The 21,161-nt window shown below is 52.8% G+C and overlaps 1 protein-coding gene across 5 annotated transcripts in view; it reads left to right on the top strand.

Annotated features, from left to right (window-relative positions):
• The first annotated feature begins 737 nt into the window (after positions 1–737).
• The window catches only part of CDH22 (cadherin 22), a 57,915-nt gene continuing 37,491 nt past the window's right edge, over positions 738–21,161 (top strand). For 3 of the 5 annotated variants that reach the window (XM_090152433.1, XM_031587920.2, XM_090152432.1), the window contains exon 1: positions 739–891. The gene's annotated coding sequence lies outside the window, so the exon portion shown is untranslated. Of the gene's footprint in view, positions 892–6,338; positions 6,520–21,161 lie in introns of those variants that run through there. The other 2 variants (XM_090152434.1, XM_090152431.1) reach the window with 2 other exon arrangements.

Below are 21,161 nucleotides of genomic sequence, written 5' to 3'. Positions count from 1 at the left end.
AGCTGCACAGCTGTCCCTGTGACTGCAGGGCGCTGCTGGGCCCGGATGGTGCCTACTGTACAGCCCTGGAGAAGAAACCTGAGACCTGAGCTGGATACTGAGGATGCTCCAAGCACACGTTTATGGGGGTCTACCAACCTGCAAAGTCCGTGCCCATTTTGAAGCCTCTGCCAAGCTTCCACTGGGCCATGGAGATGTGGGAGGGCGAGCTGGGGTCACCCCTCCCCATGGGTGCTCTAGCTCCTCAGCCTGGCGCTATGCTGCCATGCTCTGTATTTGTGCGTTCTCAGCCATAGGTGACTCCAACCACCATCGGCGCTCCGTGGGGCCGGGCAGCGAGGTGTGCCCCGTGCCCCAGCGCCGTGGCTCGCTCTTTAACTCCAGGATGGCCCCATTCTCTCTCAGCGAATCCTAGGCGGCTTGGTACCTGGATGCTGAGGGAATAGGAGGCGAGGGGGCGGCTGGTCCGTAGGGCCGGGCTCGGGCCGCCCCAAGGGCAGACGTGGGGCACATCCCCGCAGCCGGTACCCGGAGCGAGGTGCGCGCCGGTCCCTCGGGGCGGGACCCCAGGGCCGGTCCCGGGCGGGGACCCCGCGCTGCATTCTCAGAGTCTCCAGCAGAGGCTGGGCTGGGCAGGGCTGGCGGGGAAGGAGGGAAGGAAGGGAGCGAAGGAAGCGAGGGGGAGGAAGGCGGCTCTCGCCGCACATGCATCCCCAGCCACACACCCCGCCGCCCGCGCCCCGCCTCGCGCCGTGCCCGCCCGGTGCCAGCAGCCGCTGCGCTCCGCTCCGCGCGGGGCCGCCGGGAGCCGTTCGGTGCCGGGGAGCGGCGCGAGATGCCGCGGGAGGCCGGGAGCCACGCGCGGGGGGACCGCCGCGGTCGCCGCCCCAGGTAAGAGGCGCTGCGGACGGCGGGGCGGGCGGAGCACGGCGGGTGGAACCCAACTTTCCCGTCCATCGCCGCGCCGCAAACTTTGGAGCCTCTCGGAGAGGCTGCGGCGGGCGCTCCCCGCGGGGCTGTGCGGGTTCGGCCCTGCCCCAAACGGCCCGGGACCGCCGCGGCTCTGCACCCCGCCGCCCCTTCGACGCGCCGCGGCCGTAGCGTTGTGCGCTTCAGCTCCGCAGGGCGGGTGAGGACTTGGATTTATGCGCCGTTGGGCATCGCTGGTGGTGCCCAGGGCTCCGGCAGCTGCGTGGTTCGGCGTATCCTTCAATAAAGGGCTCGGGTTCTCACGGAGCTGCGGTTCTTTTTAAACCTGTGCTATCTTCAAGCAGCCTCTTCGGGCTCCTTCCTACCCAAGAACGATCTCATTTTTCGTAGTGAGACCGGAGCCCTCCATGCCAGCTGCATGTTCGGGGACGTGTGTGAACGTGTGTCTGAGCTGCCCGAGGAGTGCTGCCCAAGTCCCTTCAGCAGGCAGGGGAGCATCTCTCTGCGTGGAGCCACGTTTGTGGTGTTTGTTGTTGTTGGTTGTTTTGGTTTGTTTTGTTTTTTCTTAACAACAAACTATAAATAACCACGCTAAAAAAATAACGCTGCTAAAACTGGCACTTTCCTAATTGAAAACGTGGTTCCCCAATGGCTGTGCAGGGCCCTGCTGAGGGCAAGGGCTGCAGCTGCATCTGCCCCTCCTGCGTGCACAGCCACAGCACTCACACCAGCCCCGGGAGCTGAGTGCCCTGGGAGCCCATCCCGTGGCAGCCAGGCTCCCACTGCTGCTTGTGGTGCCAGCAGGGCAAGGAGGGATGTGGTTGATGCCTCCATTCTTCTTTTGTCTGATTTCTGATCGCTGTAACATTCGGTTGTACTGTATGGGGAGATCTGTGCTGTCTTTTCTCCTAACCTCATTTTATACATGAGCAAGAACAGTTACCGGCATGATGGTGCAGGTAGCAGCAAGGAGAGGCAGGCGCAGAGTTCAGGGATAACTTCCCAAGACAGCACAGTGCATTTCAGGGAAAGCTTTGCACCTAAGGGGGCAAGAAGGACATACCACCAGAGCTCTGCTTCTCCAGAGCTTCCAGAGAACCAGGGAGATGTGCCTCTCCCTGTCTGCTGCTGGCTTGGTGCTGTGCTGTTGCAGCAGCAGCCAGTCCTGTAATCTTTCATGCCACCGAGGAAATCCCAGGTAAGGAAATCCCGGGTGATGACGATTTCTTTGGGACCTGTTCAGAGGACTTATGTTTCTGCTGAAGCCTGCAGAACGTGCTCCTGCAGACCTGGTGCCCAGCTCAGAGCCCCGGCTGCACTCTGTTTTCCCTTAGGAGACCAGTGGATGCTCTCCACCTTTCTCATGAGCACCAGTTAAGGAGTATGTGCAGCAAACACTTATCGGGGTTGGAGATTGTGATCCTGGCACATCAGTTTTCAAACGCTGGAAATAAATTGCTTGTCTGGCTTTGGGTATCGCATAGCAGGGGAAAATGGAAACAAGAGTCTGAAATGGTTTTGCTGTACTGATACTCCGTTTATTTGTGTTCAAGGCCAAGAGGTGGTTCTGCTGCTTATTGATGAAATCCCTGGAAATGTTGACAGGACCCTGAGAGTTGCACAGGGGAGAACCCACTGAAATGGGATAAGATGGCCCAGAGCCTGTACTGACCTCAGTACTGCATACATCTCTGCTCCGGCTAAGTGGGGGCTGGAGCAGGTGAAACTTGGTCTCTGTATGAAATGGTGATGATACGACATTGAAACTGATGGGCTTGTGAAAGAAAAAAGTGTGTGCTGTTTCATAGGTAAAAAAGCAGCAGCTTTTTTCCTTAAAAAAATAAAAGTGCTTTGCTCCTTTGCTTTTTGGTGCATTGCCTGTGATGTGACACGGTGATTTCATACCTTGGACAGACAAGTGGCAACTGAAACCAATCATCCTGAGAGCCCATGTTGGAAAACTAAAGTAAAGCACGTTGAAGAAGAAGTAGCGTGGCAATATTTGTTTTCTTTTGCCATCACCAAACTGCATTTGTACATAAGAACACAACCATGCGTGGGTTGGCGTGGATATCTTTTAACCACGCTGTTATGCAACTGTGTTTGAGTTTACAAGGAGTGACACTTCTCTGTGGATTAGTCCACATGTCCTAAGGCACGGCCCGTTTGGAAGGATCTGATTTTTGATGAATTGCATGTAGAAAATGGGTTTGGCCAGCAAAATGCTGCCCGTCAGCTTTCCCTGCTCTCGTGCAGAGCAAAGGCATGGGGAGCTCATTTTAGGGCTATGGATCTGTAGCTGGGTGCCCACGGGACATCTGTGCCTCAGCCACATCCAGTTTGAGCATTGGTTTCCACTTCAGAGAACTGGAGGGACAGTGGGAGTTGCTCTGACCCCACCAATAGCCACAAAAGTCCCTTTCCCCAGGATCACAGTTCTTTTTGCATTCACTGAGGACGTTCCATTATTTGGAAAGCTTGTAAAGGGAACACAGCACACCCCAGTTATTTTCAGCTTGATCCCTTGCAATGACAGGAGAGGAGAGCTGGGGCTGTGCAGCCCAGAAGGGAGGAAGAAGGCTGTGGAGAGAGCTGAGAGTGGTGTGTCAGTGCCTGGAGGGGCTGTAAGGGAGAGGGGATGGATTCTTGAGCAGTTTGTGTGTGATGGGACAAGGGAAACGGTTTCAAACTGAAAGAGGGGAGATTTGGTTTGAATGTAAAGGAAAAAGGTTTTACAGTAAGGGCGGTGAGGCAGTGGCACAGAGATGAGGTGGGTGCCCCATCCCTGCAGGCACTCAGGTCAGGCTGGGGGGCTGTGAGCACTGATGGAGCTGTGGGTGTCCCTGCTCACTGCAGGGCATTGGGCTGGATGGCCTTGAGGTGTCCCTTCCAACTCAAACCATCCTATGACTCCATAATACTTTACCTTATGTTAGCCCTATATCTCTTTCACTTCTGGGTTGTTTTTTTTTTTTTTTTTTCAAGTTTTGTTTTGTGTTTATTTTGTGCTTTGATTGAGAGGAGACAGTTTTGTGCTGTGCTGTTGGGAAAGCACTGCTGGTTGAGGCTGTACTGCTGGTTCTGTGGTGCAATGACTGCATAGCAAAAGCAGATGTCTTTTTCAGCACTTGCTGCCTTTCCCAACCCTCCAGGCTGGCTGGCATGCCTGCAGGGGGTGTGGGGTCCTTCTTTTCCTATGGAGGCTGTAAGATCCCATAAGGCTTCTTTGAACAAAACATGAAGGACAGACAGGTTGAGGCTGCACAGAAAGCAGCCGGCCCATCTGCCTGCATCCCAAGGGTGAGGTTCTGGCCGGATCATTCCCTGCTGCCCCAAGAGCTGTGCTGAAAATCAAGGTGCTTTCCCGTGGTTTAGTTCACACGCTGCCTATTAGGACTGGTGCCTATTAACACTGATACCAAACTGTTGTGTGCAGGGTCTGCTGCGCAGAGAGCTGCCTCACCTCTGTCCTGTGCTGATCTTGGCACTGAGTGGCTGACAGTGGAGGGAAGCTGTGGGTACACAGGGAGGTGATGCTGGGCCTGGTGTTTGTCAGCAAGTCACAAGTCTGCGGCTGCAGCATTTGGTCAGGTGCTCACTGAGCAGAGCTGAGAGCATCCTGGCCTTCCTTTGGGAAGCAGCGTGCCAGGACCAGATATTGTACAGGGTAAGCATCCCTTTGCTGCAAGGGTACAGCTGTGTGAGCCTTGCTGAATGGAAAAGCCTTCCCACGCAGGGAATCATCACAGCAGAACTCTGTTCAGTCCCCTTTTGCAGATGCCTCTATCCCTTTTCTGCTCTGCCATGCTACAGTACTTCAGAGGACAATGAGGGAAAAAGGCTGCAGAACCACTCCTTTTTACTTGCAACATTGCTTTACTCACCATCACCGCTTCAAGTAGGTTTTGCTAATTTTTTTCCTAATTAACTGTGGCTGATGGCAATAAGAAATGCTGGTGATTTGCAGCTTGAAGCCCTCAACCCACCTGAAGATGCTGATGGCCAGAAGCCTTTTTCAGCCAATGATGGGAGTCTCCATAGAAACATCCTGGGCAATAAATAGAGCCTCAAAAGCACTGTGTTTCTTTTGGCAGAAGCCTGTGCACAAGTAGGGGCACAGAAACACAGTGCTGTGTGTGCAGGAATGGGGAAAGGTGTGGGCTGGTAGGCTGTGACTGATGTAGGGTGAGCTATGGGGGGGCTGTGGCTCATAGGGGGCAGCACAATGAGTTCTGTATGCACCTGAGGATGCTGTGCTCCCTTTCCTGGTCCCGCTTCCTTCCCTCTCTGTCACTGGGATTATCTCCCTCCGTTCCTACTGCTGCTGCTTCCTGGAATTTGCAATCCTCAGAATGCTGTTTCTCTGGTAATCCTTGCTGCTAACAGTGGCTCCTAAATTCTGAGCACCTCCTCTCCCCAGCCGGCACCTCAGCATCCTCTCAAGATGCAGTTTGAGATGGCCATGTGTGAGAAATCAGAGATGGGACACTACCACCCCTCATCTCCAGAGACCCCACTCTGAAGTCACCCCCGGCCGTGGGCTCTTCTGGATTTTCACCGTTCTGTTTCTGAACGGTACAGAAACGCTCTCCTGCCTGCCATCACAGCCGCGGCCAGTGGGGCTGCCAGAGGTGCGTTGTGTGGAGGGGCAGCTTCCTTCCCTGCTGCTGAGTCTGGGAGGTGAAGGACGCGAAGCGAGCAGTTCCTTGAGGAGCTGGGGGTTACAGCGTTCAGAGCTCGGCCGGTGGCAATACGGCAGAGCCTTTGGATAACAGACGAGCATCAGCACAGCTCTTAGGAAGTGATGTCCCAGCTCAAACGTCTAGAAGTCAGCTGAGCACCCTTTTGCAATGCCCCCCTGGCCTGTTCCCCAAGGGTATGCTCTTCTCCCCAGCACAGCTGCAGCAGCGTGCCCAGGGGCGGGGTGTTTCCTCGGGCAGCCTTCCCTGGGTGGGACTCGGGCTGTGCCCCCCGAGGGGCTGCGGGCAGAGCAGCGTTGGGGTCCCGCTGTTTTTGGGGAGGAGAGGGCGTGGGGCTCCTCGGGCCGCGTGCCGGCAGAGGGAGCCATGCATCCTCCGTTCCTATGCGCAGCCTGACACGCCAATTAACGAATTAATTTGAAAGGTGCTCTGAGAGATGAGATTAGAAGCAGGATCCTCTAGTGGGCAATGGCTGAGGTAGGCTTGCCGGAGGCTGAGAAGCAACCACACCCTTCCCAAACGTCTCTGTGTTGCTGCCTGAGTTTGGATCGGGCAAACCCTCAGGTGGGTTTGATCTGACCCGGCTTTGGGCAGCTGTGCTGGGCACAGAGAGCTCTGAGCAGCTGCAGTTGGTGTGGGTGCCGTAGGCAAAGCCCCCAGCAACCAGGGCTGCAGTGGCTGCTGCTGACCCTCACCCAGGGCTTGGTGATGGCTTAGCTGGGGCAGGCAGGAGCTCGTGGGTCAGGGCTGTGGAGTCTGACACTGTGAGACCTGCCTTGTCCTGCGTGCTGTGCTGGCAGCTGGTGCTGCTTCCTTCCTTGGTACTGCCATGCGATGGAGGTATGAATTGCAAGCACTGGGCCGTCCCTGGGTGGAGAAGCAACCACAGGTGAGTATTTCCAGGCTTTGGAAAAGCTGTTGGCATTTTTGTGCAATGAAGGACTCGTGTCTGGAACCACTGGGTTAGGCTACACCTGGGTGCCCACGCGCTTCTGTGAGTTACAGATGGTGCTGCTCTGGGACGTGACCCCATCTGGATGAGCTGGTGGTTCTGGGCTGCTCTGTGACAGACATGAGCTCACACCACAGCACTGAGAGGCTCAAAGGACTGTGCAAGCACTGTGGTGGCTTCTCAGTGTGCTGGGGCTGCTGCTTTCTGGTTAATGGGCTGGGAAAAGGATTGATTTGTCTTCCACCGCTCTGGCTGTGCGTGCGGCCAGTGGTGATGCTGCCATGTGTTTTGGGAACTCCTAAACACTTCTTACTGCATGCCTCTTTGGAGTGCCTGCGCTGTGGGAAGTTGCTTGGTGCCTTTTGTTAAAGAGCCCTTGTTAACCTGGTTAGCACAGTGGGACGCTTTGCCTGTGTTCTGTGGGTTTGATGGCAGAAGCATGTCTGGGACTGCCTGTGATGCTGCCAATCACATATCTGTTTTGATAAGACGGAGAAACTGAGTGCCAAAAAACAAACCTCAGAGCAGGGCAGTGAGCTATCTCAGCTGTTGCAAATTAGCCTCGGTTTATTGCTGTGGTTGAGCTGGATGGGCAGGATCTGACCTGTGACTGCTCTCAGTCTGCTGAATGTCCCTCTTTGGTTTCTGGGTACAGACTTCAGTCCAGCTCGATGCTGCTGGGAAGGCCTTTTCTGAGCTTTTTGCTGTCCAAGAACCAGAAAATCTGCAGCTGGGTCTGTATTGCTCCTGCCAAGCGCTGTCCTGGTTGTGAAAAGCTGTCTGCTGCAAAATAGCAATGAGAGGGAGGGGCTTTGAAGCAGCAGGCTGGAAGGCCCTTGCTTTGGAGCACAGCTGAGCTGGGCTGAGGGCTGGGAGCATGCTGCCTGGTCCTGGCTGCCATAAGGCAGCACGTGCATTTCCCTTGTGAGCACTCAAAGGATGGCACTGAGACTCATATCTCTCCTTTTTTTTCCTATCTGCTCCATCGCCGTGCTATCTGGTGCCTCCCAAGTATATTTGGAAATAGTAATGCCAGCTTTTCTTTCTCCTTTTGTATCTGGTGGGTGAGGTGTTTTTGTGTGTGTGAAGTCTATCTGTGCACCAAGAGCAGCAGCTGACTCCTGAGCATTTGGTATACCTGCCATGGGCTGAGGCCTGGGTCTGGTTCACTCCTGAGCCTTTTAAAGGTTCACTCTCAGCACTGCTCAAGCCAGCTGGGACTCATTATTCTGGTTTTGAATCACATCATGTATTCAGGTGTGAGTTTTGGTGTCAGTTCACCATGAGACCGTGATAGGTTTTGGGCAGGAGGTGGGTACAGCTCCACGTGCACCATGGGGGAGAATGGCTTTTTGGCTGCACGCTGCTCTGCTTTGTGTTCCCGAGCTCTGCTGAGGCTGCTGCTAACCCAGCAACCTGGGAAGGTGATTATTTGGAGGGTGGGAAGCAAAGAAGCACATCTGCCTGTGTGGTATTGCTCCTGGTTGGCTTCAGCCACATTTACAGAGCTCCCTCAGTGTTAGGATTGGTGGAGGTTTGGAGGTTACTGTTCTCCTGTGCATGAAGGAGACATGCACAGCTGGAGCGGGGGTATATCATACTTTTGGCTGGGAGAGAGTTAATTCTCTTTGTAGAGCCTTCTCTGATGCTGTGCTTTGGATTTTTGATGAAAATGATGGCGATCGCACTGATGTTTTCAGTTGTTGCAGATTGATGCTTATGCAGAGTCAAGGACTTTTCTGCTTCTTGCACTGCCCTGCTGGTGGGGGGCTGAGGGAGCACGGGGGGATTCCAGTCCTTTGGCACTGGGATGCTGGGCTCTGAGTGTCCCTATCCCTGTTTAGGCACGCACGAGGGGCTCTGGGGCTTCGTGCATGAATTCTGACATGATCATCACATGGAAAAAAAAAAGCTAGAGAACTGTGGAGAAGGAGGGGGGAAGTGAAGCAGCCCAGGAAATAAGAGGAGAAGGAGCAAAGGTCTGCGATGTAATGATAAAGACAGCAGGAAGCGAAGACGCAGCGTGTGAGGATGACAAAGCTGGGGAGAGCCGTGTTTGCATGTGGGCAATGGGAAGTGGCTGCGTGCTGCCAGCTCTCCCCATTTCCAGCATGGAGCCCTGGGGGGGGTGGTGGGGGGGGTGTGATGGGGTTCAGGCGCTGCTATGAGCGCTTGGAGCGTGACAGCTTTGGTTTGGCTGTGAGGATTGCCACTGCCATGGGATGGCTGTGAGGGTCTGTGCCGGATGGATGAAGTGGGTCACAGCATCCTATGTGTGCAAGGGGCAGTGCTGCAAACCCGCGGAGGGTCCGAAGGGCTCAGGGCTGTGCAGGACTGCACCTGCCTGCGTGGGTTTCCGTGCCCCCCTCCTGTGTGTGTTACACGCTCACGTGTTCCAGCACGATTCTACTTGCTCACGTGTATGCATATCTCTCCTTGGCTCTATTCTTTCACATGCACTTTGTCCATTTGCTTTTCTGTCTTCCCCGTTGCTACTGTAATCTCTCTCTCTGTCTCCCTTTGTTGCCTGGGCTGCTTTGTTGCCTTTCACCTCACCATGTCCCTCTTTATTTCTTTTGATAATAATAACATTAGAACGTACATGCAAGGCCTCAAGGTCTCTGCTTTGTGCAGATACATCAGGAAAGACCCTTCAAAGCTTGTGTGTTGGAGAGAGCAGACTCCCACAGTCTCCCTGTTGCCAGGACTGGTGGAGGCAAAGGGCTCAGTAGTGACATGCGACCTGTGCAAAGCCCTGCATGTGTCCTGCGTCCGTCCTGGGATGTTAGAAGGGAAAATGTGTCTCCTGTTTGATGGAGTTCAGCACCAAAGCCCTGAACCCTTAGGCCTGATTGATGGATTGGGCAATTCATCTCCTTTCATTATTTGTATTGAGCCCAGTGCTCGTCCCCAGAGTGCCCAGTCTGTCCCATCCTCAGCATGACGTTGGATTGGTAGTAACACAGAACTGAAGCTACCCGTGGATGCCATTCAAACGTGCTGAGCTTTCAGAACCATTCTCCTTTCCAACTGCACTTTGCACGTTGGGCCTCTGCTGAGAGCTGATGAACTTCAGTGGGATGCTGAGAGCTCCCAGTGTCACGCCGTGCTCGCAGTGCCCACTGCCCCTGCTGTGCTGGCAGCCCTGTGTGACTGCTGGGTGCTGGGCCACAACCTGCAAGAACAGCACTGGAGATGGGGAGGGAGGAATCCAGTTTTTATTTTTCACCCGGCAAAGTGGTCAGAGTTCCTCGTGGAGGGCAGGTGGGTACTGTCTCCAGCTTGCCAAATCATATCCAGCAAACCAAGGTATTCTTTTTGATTTGTCAGAGAGATGTGGCTCTGCCGTGGCAGTCCATCGTGATGTGTCAATGATTCAGGCTTGAACTAGGAAAGGATTCTGAAGTCAGAAAACGATTTTACACTCTTTCAGCCCTCTGAGAAATGTGTACTCTGTCTGTAGTGGTCTCTTTCAGCTTTGTTCATCCACGCTTCACAGTTATCAGGTGCTTCCTTCCATTCTGGCTCTGATAGAGGAGCCTTTTGCTGTGCCTGTGTCAGTTCTCGTGTCTTGAACCTCCTTGCTGACACCTGGATCTGGGGAAGAGCAAGCAATAGGCAGTAAAACCAAGAGCCCTCACCTGGCCCTGGGGTTTGTGGTTGTCTGCAAAGGTTGCTGAAGCTGCAGGTCGCCTCGGCAGATTTGCTTACCCTCCGCTTTCTCCAGGAGAAATTCTGCTCCCAGAACAGGTGGCCGAGGTCCCTCTTGGTCAGGTCTCATCCCAGGCTCAGCCCAGGAGTGGGGCACGGCGGTGATTTGCCTTCCTCCAGTTGCTGACATTAGATCTGCCCATGGCAATTGGAGCTCCCATCTGCTCTGGGCTGCTGTGCATCTGCCTGCAACTGTCAGAACAATTCCTCAATGCCAGAGGTGGAGGGAGGAGAGCGTTCCCTCCCTGGACAAGGCATGCTAGTGAAAAATACTGGATCTGGCCAGGTGAAGCTTTTGAGAAGCACATTTCAGTACCAGCAGGGCTGATCTGGATGGTTGCCTCTCCGTGGGTCTGTGTACCTTTGGTCTTGGCCAGGAGCAGAGTGCAAGGAGTGATGTGATGGGCATCGTTCTGTCTGGGGCAGCATATGAGAAGCGTGGCAGGGCAGGGGAAAGCTGCGTCTGTCCACCAGCACAAGGCATGCTCCCTGGGCAGATGGTCTGGGGGTGGAGTGGGCTTTTGTAATGTGTTGTGGGGCTTGCCTGTGTGCGTACTGTCTGCCTTTGCCTATGGAGAAGTGCAGACAAGCACTTCTCCCCCCTGCACACACAGGAAGGCAGTGGGGCTGGTGTACCTGCCTTCAAACCATCCTCTTGCTCCCGCTCCGCAAAGCCTCCTCCTATTGCTAGTTAATATTAGTATTCAGTTTGTGGAATGGGCTATGCAATTAACACAAAGGTACAGTCATTCATTCCGACTGGAGGACTCATGGGATCAGATGTACTGGGGATAGGAAGCGGAGGCTTTCTGCTGGGAAAGAATGTCACAGCACAGCGGACACAGAAATGAAAAGCTATTAATAATGATCCCGGAACTTCACTTCCATCAGCTGTTTATTTAAAGGTGCTCCGTATTCAAAGCCTCCTGATTTATGTGGGCAATAACACTCACAGTCCTGGGATCACTTTTTTAAGCAAGGCTAATGGGGTGAAACCATCATACTGCGACAGTAGAGATCAAGCTGGGAAAATGACACTGGAGAGAAAAATAAACTATTGCCTAGATTATCCAGGAGCTACGCTGGGCTGGGAGTCGGTGTGAGCTCCCTGCTCTTCCAGCATTTATTAAGGCTTTTACTTCTTCTTTTTTTCTTCTTGTTCTTTGTGAACAGAATTTATTGGGCATGGAAGGATATAAAAATGTGATTCTGTCAGACAAGATGCCAAAAGCTTCTGATTTTGCATTAGTAAGTTTTTTTTTTTTTTTTTGGTCTGTGGTAGGACTGTGTTACTTCCCTGACTCAGCCCCATATCTGAGGGACCCGTCCCCTCCAAGGAAAGGGCTTTCTGCTCGTTGCTTGGCTTTTACTTGGACTGCAGTGTTTCTGGGGCACCTCTGCCTTCAGCTGTGTGCCTGCAGGGTGGAGATGAGAGGTGTGGTGGCAGCTCAGCCCTGCTGTGCTCTTTCTGGAGAAGCCAGCTTTCAGGTGGACTTCTGCAGTCCTGATGGCTGAGAAGTTCTTCCCGAGGAGGTGACTCAGCCACCAGGGATTCCTGCCAATTCTGGATTTTTCTGAGCGATGCCGCATCGTAACAAAACATATTTTCTTCCCCTTTGAGGAGTGGGGCTGCACGATGTTCACCTCCAGGTCCCAAACTGGTGTGGTGCTGAGATTCCTTTCCCCTCTGTGGTTGCTCAGTGGTTTCTGGAGAACAGAAAGGTTTGAGCACGAGCCCCTTCCCCATACCAACATGCCCTGTCCTGAGGTGGTACTGCCCAGGTAGCAACGTGATGGTGATGGCACCAGTCTGGAGCATCACACGGATGGACATTCCAGGGGCAGCCTGGTAGGCTGAGCAATGCAGCTGCAAAGCAGTGGATTTTGGCAGGTTTATTGTTGCAGAAATAATGTTCTTATCTGTTATACTATCTTGCTTCTAATTCTTATTTAATGAGCTCCTCTGAAAATAAGAAAAGCATTGGAACAGTTTTCTTAAGTGTGAAAGATCAGGCTGAAATTGGCGTTAAAGAGACTAATTACTCTCATTCTTCCATCTTCCTGACAGCTGTTTACTGCTGCAGAGCTTGTCCTGAGGTGCTGAGGAAGTCACTTGCATCTTCACAGGCTGCTTTCGGCCTGAGGTGCCAGCAACAAAGTCAGTGCCTGCTTCTGATCTGGGCTGCATGCAGCTGATCATCCTATTACATGGGCGGAAAGCACTGTCAAAGCTGCAGGCGTGAGCCCTGTGGTGCAACTCCCCCAAGCCTTGTCCTGCTTTTCCCTGCTCTCTTTTTCTCCCTTATGTCCTCCTGGCTTCAATCTTTGTGACCCTGTGCTGCCTTTGGTCTCACCGTCTCGAAACAGCACCGTTTTGGATTGAGAGGATACTGCCCTGGTGCCATGTGTGCTGGAAGGAGGAGACGTGCATCTCACCATAGGACAGAGAGGTTTCCAGGGACAAAATTGCTAAGAGCATCAAAGAGAATCAATTGTAGAATGGTTTGAGTTGGAATGGACCATTCCTAAAAGGCCATGTAATCTGTCCCCAGGCAGTGCGCAGGGACACCCACAGCTCCATCAGTGCTCACAGCCCCCCAGCCCGACCTGAGTGCCTGCAGGGATGGGGCACCCACCTCCTCTCTGTGTCACTGCCTCACTGCCCTTATTGTGGGGAAAAAAAAAATGCATGAGAAAGAAGAGTTGGCAGCAGCAAGACCTTCCCAAGGATGACGTGTGTCTGCCATAGCATTTATTTAACCAGAGGACTGAACCTGCCCTCGGACCCTGAGCAGGAAATAGAAGGAAGCTGCTTGGAGCCCTTCTGGCTCAGTAATGCCCACATGTTGTTTCTGTAGGAATTTGAGGAGACTTGCATGGGAGGTAGAGAGTTGCAGGATAAGAAAGCTGTGAACATCTTCTGTTTAACCACACGATATTGAGTGATAAATAATTCATACATCTGCCAAACATTTGATTAAAAGTACCCAATTCCCTCCACATTTGTCAAAGTCTAAGAATTCCATTTTGTGTCTTTTATTTTAATCTGTCCTTTAACTCCTATCCAGGTGCCCACTTGTCGGGGCTGTCAGCCTTGATTCCTCTCACCCTGCACTGGGCAGCCCAGTGCTGGGGCCGTTCCTTTCTTCTCTCTGCTGCTTTGCAGGGGATGGAGGAGCAGTAGGCAAGGGAGGTGCTGGGTTAATGTCCAGTGCTACAGGCAGGAACAGCAATATCACCTTGTTTGCCTTCCCATCTAGAGACAAGCATCTCCTTCATGTGCTCTCTTTCAGCTTCACCTCTGCATTAAAGCCAATTTGGCACCGCCTTTCAGTCGCAGTTTGGCCGGTCCCTTGGCTCAGTCCAACCCTTAGAAGTTCCTTGCGATAGCCCTGACTGGGATAATCTCCTCTCCTTTATGGATTTTGCTTCCTATGTGGGCCCCCTTGGCACCTTCTGACAGGTCGTGATTGAATTCACTGCTTGTTTTTTCCCTTTCTTTGTCAGATTTGTCAGATCTTTGTCAGATTTGGACTTGTGGCAATGGGATGCAACTTTTTAGGGTTTTTTCTTTCGTTGTTTTTGTTTGCCCTCTTGGTTTTGTCTCCCATCTGCTTCTGAGAGCTGATTCTTCTGCTCCACAGCCTCTGGGGACCTGCGATGGGAGAAGAGGGAACAGCCTCAAGTTGTGCTAGGGGAGGTGCGGGATGTCAGGAAGAATTTCTTCTCAGAAAGAGCAGTGGTGCATTGGAGGGGCTGCCCAGGGAGTGGTGGGGTCACCGTCCCTGGGGGTATTTAAGGAAAAGGTAGAGGTGGGACTGAGGGATATGGATAATGGACAACGTTGGTGATAGGTGGATGGTTGGACTTGGTGGCCTTAGAGGTCTTTTCTAACCTTCATGGTTCTGTGATTCTCCCTCTGCCAAAGCTGTTGGTGGGTCCCAGCAGACAGCTTGCCTGTGTGAGGGGAAGACTAGCCGTGCCCTGCCCTATCTGAGTGCACCAGTGCCTTGTTCTGCTTTTTTGTTAGCACTTCAGGCAATTTGTCAGTTTCACAGGAAAGAGCAACCAGGGGCTATCAGAGCTGTGTCCAACAGGTGGGCAGCGCAGGCGCTTTGCGGGAGCTGTGCTGAATGGGGAGAACGGGTCTGGATGTGCACAGCAATCCTCACTGGAGCCGTGATTTCTCCCACCCGACCCTTGGCAGTCAGTGCAGGGATGTGTGCTCAGCCAGGACAGCAGTTTGTCCAGGAGGTGCACTGGGCAGTGCTGCTGCTGACTGCTTGCCTGCAGGGCGCTGGGGGGGCACAGTGCAGCCAGCTGTGCTGCAGGCACAGAGCCTCTCCTCGCTTTCCTCTCCTTCTGGCTTGGAGTCGGTTCCTCTCAGACGTGGGCAGAGATTGTGTATGTAGTCAGGGCCGCGGGAAGCTGCCTTTGCTTTCACCTCCTCTGAGTTTGTTTTTAAAGGCAAATTAAAAGTATTGTATTCACGTAGACAAGGCATGAAAATTCCGTTTTGGAAAAGAATTGCTGCAGAGCGAAACCGTTATGGCTGTAAAACCCTCTTCCCTAAGGCGGACTTTGAGATTTTCTTTGCAATTAAAATTTCTTTGAAACTTGGACCAAAGATGATTTGGAGGAAAAGAAAAATAGAAAAAATAAATCCAGAACTTTGAAAATACGCTTTTCCAAACACTGCTTGTGTGAGTGCTTTAACAAATAACTGTTCCTCCCAGTGTGTCTGATAGCAGAAAGTGGCTGAGCATGAGAAGCCAAGAGGTTGTGAATAGCTCCTGCTCTGACAGTTGCTGCACTCTTTTATTGGAATTTCTCAAGGCAGCATCAAAGGGGACAATAATTAAACTGAACTTAAAAAGGAGGGAGAAAATGGATGCTTAGTCACCCGGTCCCAGGCATTGTTGAAGTACAAATTCCTTCGGAAAAACAACTTTACCTGAACTGTGTGTGTGTGCAGATTCACCTGAGAAGAAAAGCAGAGGCTTGGGGCAGAAGATGTGCAGAAAGGCACCTTGTCATCCAACGTTGCTTTGCACAGTCCTGCCTTTGGGATCAGTTCGTCTGCTTTTCAAAGGCCTTTCACTGCGCAAGTGAAAAGGCTTCTATGGTTTTGAATCCCTTGGCCACTTATCTCCGGCATTTTTACGCACATTTATGCTGTGTGCCACCCAGATCAATATCTCCAGCCTTTTCTCTATTACTTGATTGGTAAAATGCATTGAGATTCTGGAAAGGGCACCAGATTAGAGTATGCCTCATGCATGAATGTATTCCAGCAGAAGGATGCTATGGGGCATTCCTGAGCTTGCAGTGCTGACAGCCCCTCTAGCCTGCTGTTGCTTTCTGTGACACCACATCATTCAGATCTATAATGTCCAGCTTTGTTTCACCAGAACACTGGACCTTAAATGGGATCTGATACGGAATGGGGACTTGCAGTGCAGTGGCTATGACCTTGGCCACTCCTGGCGTGGTTTGACATCCCCCACCTTTGCTCTTACCTGCGATGATGTTCCTTACGGACTTTGCCATGCAGGCAATATATTCCAGCCAAAGACACTTGCTCATTGTGGCAGTGGTACTGTAGTGGTATGGAGGGAGTGGTGGTCCCCATTGTGCTCAATGTGCAGAGCACTCACTCCCCATAGGGCTGTAGCTGATGGGTGCCCTGACTGTGCTGTCGTCCAGCCCACAGAGGTGCTCTTAAAATGCCTTTTGGAAGCCAGGAAGATAACAGGGGAAGATGTGGGCATGTTGGTGGGTGCTTGGGCCTGGCACGTTTGTTATGGTTGGTGTGGCACGGAGGTGGATTGTCAGAGGCAGTGTGTGGGATGCTGGTATGGGAAATTCTTGCCTTTTGGCCTGATCTGGAGGTGGCAATATCTCATATATGGTGAGGTTGCCTCCTCCCTCTTCTCTGGATTTTGAAAAGTTCATAAAAGAAGAAAAAAAAAAAAGAAAAAAAACCCAAACACTATTTGCCTCATTTTGTCTTACAATATCCAGTAGAGAAAGTGAGCTCCAGAGAGCCTGAGTTCATATCTTAGCCCTAGGCCTGGAGATTATGAACCTTCTTAAAGCTTTGCAGCAAGCTTGCCGCACTCGTGTTGCCTCCACATTCCAGACAGCAGTGCTAGCTGGTTCTGTGTCCCAGGCAGGGCAGCATTAAGGGGCTTTGTTTCCTATTTAACAGGAGGAACTGTGGTTACAGGGCATGTGCAGAGCTGCAGGCAGCATTAGACAAGAATTTGCTGGTAAATATCTGCAGACTTTTTGCTTCTCCGTCTCCCAGAGAAGTCTGGCTGGACCAGCATCCTGCCTGCTTGTGCTCAGGGCTGCTGCCTTGCTCTGAGCTGGCACAAGTGTGGTCCCCAGAGCTGCTGTGCTTCTGTTTGCACGTGGCCTCAGCTATTCCCTTGTGACTGAAGCAGCTGGTGAGTGTAGGTGGTGCTGGGCCCCGTGCTGGGCTCCTGTTCTCTGTTGTCATTGCTGCATGCAAGAGATAGCAGAGCTGTCCCACCCAGCTCCTGAATAAGGGCACATTTGGGCAGAGAGTGGAGAGCTCTGCATGTTGCTGGAGGTTTGCTCGTTGTTTGGAGAGGACCTCCAGCCGTGCTCTGCTGCTGCTGCAGTGCTGCTGCATGTCTGGCTGTGCACTGGGAACCCTGCAGGAGCCTTGTCTCTGCTGTCCTGAGCTGTCGCCAGGGGCTGCAGCTCTGCCTGCCAGGAGCAGCACTGTGAACTGCTTTGCATCCATATGCAGCCACCTCTTGATGCACCTTCCAATGCTCTTCTCTCCACCTTCCCTGTGTGGCAGCTACGTGGTGCCAAAGTTAATAAAGCCCCAGAGGCCGGGGCTGGGCTGTGCTCGCTGGCTGGCTGCCTCTTGCTGAAGCTACTGCTTTCTCACATCCTCTGGGCTGTGGAGAGACGAAGAAGGCCCAGGTTGCAGAGAGCTCCTGCCCTGTGCCTTCCAAGAGTGGCACGAGCAGTGTCTGCCCATGCAGCGGAGCCACAGCCATGGGCACAGCAGGTGCAGTGGGTGATGCTCTGCCACGTGGGGTGAGGAGCAGAGAGCTGCTGGGTACCCATCGCTCTGGCAGTGAGCTGGGGGGAAGGGAGACTTTCCTGCCTTGTTGCATCCTTTGTAGCTGACGGTCAACTCTGTTTTCTGCTGATCATAAGGGCTCATCTCAGGTGCGGTTCTGGTGTGGCAGTCCTGACATGGCTGTGGGCAAAGGCAGTGCTTGGAGCTCCCTGTGTGTTTACCTGGTGCTGGCCAGGTCAGCGTGCTCTGTGCTGGTGTAGCATCACTCCCCGGCTGCAGAGCTGTGATGGAGCAAGCAGTGCTGCCTCTGCCTGTTGTTGTCTGCCCATGCCTTCCCCCTCCCATGCCTGCTTTCCCTTGCACCAGGCTGCATTTGTAAAATGAAATAAATATTGACATGGACGGGATGCTATTCAATTTGTCCTGATCACTGGGCTGCGGTGAGTCCTGACAGAGCGGAGTGTAAAACATAAGCTCAGGATGTAATTTCTACTGTCAACATGATGTACAGTACGGCTGTGCCAAATATACACCGACAAACGGTGTAAGCTCTTGTAGGGAGGAGAAGGAGAGCTGTGCTGATAATTGGGAAGTGGGGATGACGGAGCAGTGGTAGGAGAAGGGGGCATGTTGGGATGGTGTGGGAGCCTGCCTGGCAGAGCAGGACCTGGGCACACAGCCATGTGAGTGCATGCATGCTGTGCAGCTGCAGGCTGCTCGGGATGCTGTGCTGGGACCGAGTGGCTGCAGAAAGTAGCAGCTCCCACTTTGCTGTTTGTGGCAGGAAGGAGTGGCACCTCCAGCTTTGTGGCTGGATGCTCATCAGTGATGTGGTGAAATAAATGCTATGCTGGTCATGATCCCTGTGTGTGGGACCTTCTGTGTTGCTGTGGGGTACCTCGAATCCTGCTGTAGTACAGACATTAGCATGGGACAAGGAGTGGCACACCTTCTATATAAGCACAGGCTGAGACCTGGGGGTGTACAGCCCGGAGGGGAGAGGGCTGTGGGAAGAGCTGGGTGCAGCCTGTGGGTATCTATAAAGGCTGTGAGGGAGGGGGCAGGCTCTTGAGTAGGGCTTGTGTGATAGGGCAAGAGAAATGGTTTCAAACTAGAAGAGACAACCTTTGGATATAAGGAAGAAGATTTTTACAATAAGGGCTGTGAGGCAGTGGTACAGGTTGCCCAGAAATGAGGTGGTTGCCCTGTCCCTGTAGGCACTCAGGCTGGAGGGGTGTCCCTGATAATTGCAGGGGTTGGACCAGATGCCCTTTAAAGGCTCTTTCCAACTCAGCCCATTCTATGGCTCTGTAATGTGGGGCTCTCAGGTACTTTGCCCCTGGAAGAGCTCTGTGGTGTGATAACCAGAAGGAGAAATGTTCACTGACACAGTGTTGGCCCTAGGCATGGCCTGGAGCTGTGACAGAAGAGGAACAGATGAAAATTTTTGGGTAGAATGTGAAAATCCTTGCCAAAGATATGTCTCTGGGTATGTATTCTTATGTGACTCTGGGTACCAAGATCACAGAATGGCTTAGGTTGGATGGGACCTCGGAGATCACACAGTTTCAATCCCTGCCATGAACTGGTTGCCCCCCACCACATCAGGCTGCCCAGGGCCCCATCCAACCTGGCCTTGAATCCGGGGATGGGGCATTCCATTCAGGGCTTCTCTGGGAAGCTGTGCCAGCGCCTCACTGCCCTCAGGTCTGGAGCTCACAGTGGGGTGAGTAGAATCTGGGACCTGAGTGTCTGGGAGGTGCACTGGGACTGGGATGTGTTCTGCCACCACACGCAGCCTGCAAATCGCTCAGCCGAATGGAGCTGAACTTTGTCAGTGTGAGGTGGCCACTAGCAAACCACATTAGTTCAGGCATAGATGTAAGATGAGAAATCTGTTAAATGTAAAGCGCAGCATAATGGCTGGGACTCAGAGCACAGTGTTGTGGTTCCCACAGCAACGGCAGCCCAGCCCATGCGCGCCCAGCAGGACTCTCCTTGCCGTGCCAGAGCTGCTCTATGGAGTGCTCAGATGCAACAGGGCTGAGCAAGTTGCCTTGGGAACTGTGGGCCAGCTCTGTTGGAGCCATGCTGGCCCACTGCAGCATCTCCTACCCTTGCATACTCTGCCTTGCTTCAGTATGTGCATTTAGCTTGTTCTTTTACTGCTTTGTGGATGCTGTTTTGGGTTTAGTTGCTGAGGAGGTCTTCAGAACTGTTATGTCTGTAGTGCTGTTGCTGCCTGGTAGAGCACGGCGTTATGAATCACACAGTGCAGCCTGGATGGCCTCAGGGCACAGGGGGAGATGGCTGCAGCTGGTGATGGCCTCTCCCCAATGCTCTGCTTATGTGGCAGTCCTTGAGAACATGTACATACACAGTTGTTCTGCTTCTAGCAGCTATGTTGATCAGGTACAATCCATTAGTAGGAGGATTCTGGGCACATCTGGAGGCATTGCCTGGGGAGTAGCAAGAGCAGAGATGCTGGATTGGGTGTTCTTCCCATGCATATTGCATGTACTGGGTGCTGACCCAAAGCTCTCACTCTGGCACAACTTCAGTCTGCTGACATCTGTCACTGTCGGGGGAACTCGCTCAAAAATAACTACAGATTTCCCAGGTATGAGAAATTGGAGAGATGCTGTTTGTGGCAGTGAAGCTCTGTATCTCGTTATTTGTATCTTCTCTGTATCCACGCAGGAATGATAAAAACAGATTTGTACGCATCCTGTTACTTTGTGAATCTCTGTTCTTGAAGCCTGCTGCAGGTGGGGCAGCTCCTTCACATCTGTGTTTGGCCCATGAAGGGAGCAGTCGCTTTATGCTGCCAGACTCGTAACAGTGGGAGGGAACAAGTCAGCCCATCACCCACCCACAGATCATCCTGCTCTCCTAGATGTAGTCTGCCTTGTAAAATGCTTTGTGGCGTTTGTTTATAGGAATTCCTGCCCTTTACGTTGGCAGGAATAACCTGTCCTCGTGGGGCAGCGGCTGCGAGAGGGAGCCTTGCCATCAGTGACGACCTTACGGGGCCACTGTGAATATGTCTGAATAACAAACAGCCTGGCAGGAATGTTAGCGCTTCTGCACCATGGCTCCTAACAAAAAAATGCACTGGGGATTCTGTGCTTCTTGGAGCATGAAGTGCACAGGGCTTGCACGTGTGAGAGCTGATATGTGCATGTGTGCGTGGAATGCGGCATGTGTCCATTGAGGGGAACCTGGCACGTGTAGACCCAAATGAGGCACAAATATGGATAGAGAGGAGTGATGGTGTGAGGACTCTTAGCTGTGTGTGTGAAATATGAGTGAGCCCTTGTATGCAAATGTGTTCGTATACATTGCCTGACGTGCTGTGCACAAACCAGGGGTGGGCAGCTCTGAATGATGCTTGGCACTTTCTTGGGTCAGCAGCCAAACAGCTTCTCAGTGTTTGTCTGGACAGGGAACTGCAGAACTGACAGTTTGTGGATGCTGTAGGGAACCGACCTGCACGGTAGGTGCAGTCACAGGAGAGAAATGGCAAGGGCAAGGAAGGGCTATGGTGATGTTTGCTGGCCGCCCCTTCTCTGGGCTGCTCAGGCTGTTTGGTGTCCTGCAGGGGGCTGTGCAGGGCATGGTCCAGGCAGCTGCTCAGTGTCCTTCACTGGGAAGCAGATAGCTATACCTGGTGCCTCACACGTGTGACCCAGGACTGACTCCCCTTTCTGTCCATCTACTTTCCCTCTGCTATTCAGAGTAACAGATGGCAAGAGATTAACTCCTCCAACCGGTGAAGATGAGCATGTTTTGTGCCTGGCGG

The sequence above is a fragment of the Phasianus colchicus genome, chromosome 17 (assembly GCF_987193195.1).
Source record: "Phasianus colchicus chromosome 17, bPhaCol1.hap1.1, whole genome shotgun sequence".
Lineage (NCBI taxonomy): Eukaryota > Metazoa > Chordata > Aves > Galliformes > Phasianidae > Phasianus > Phasianus colchicus.
This window is presented reverse-complemented; position numbering and strand designations above follow the sequence as displayed.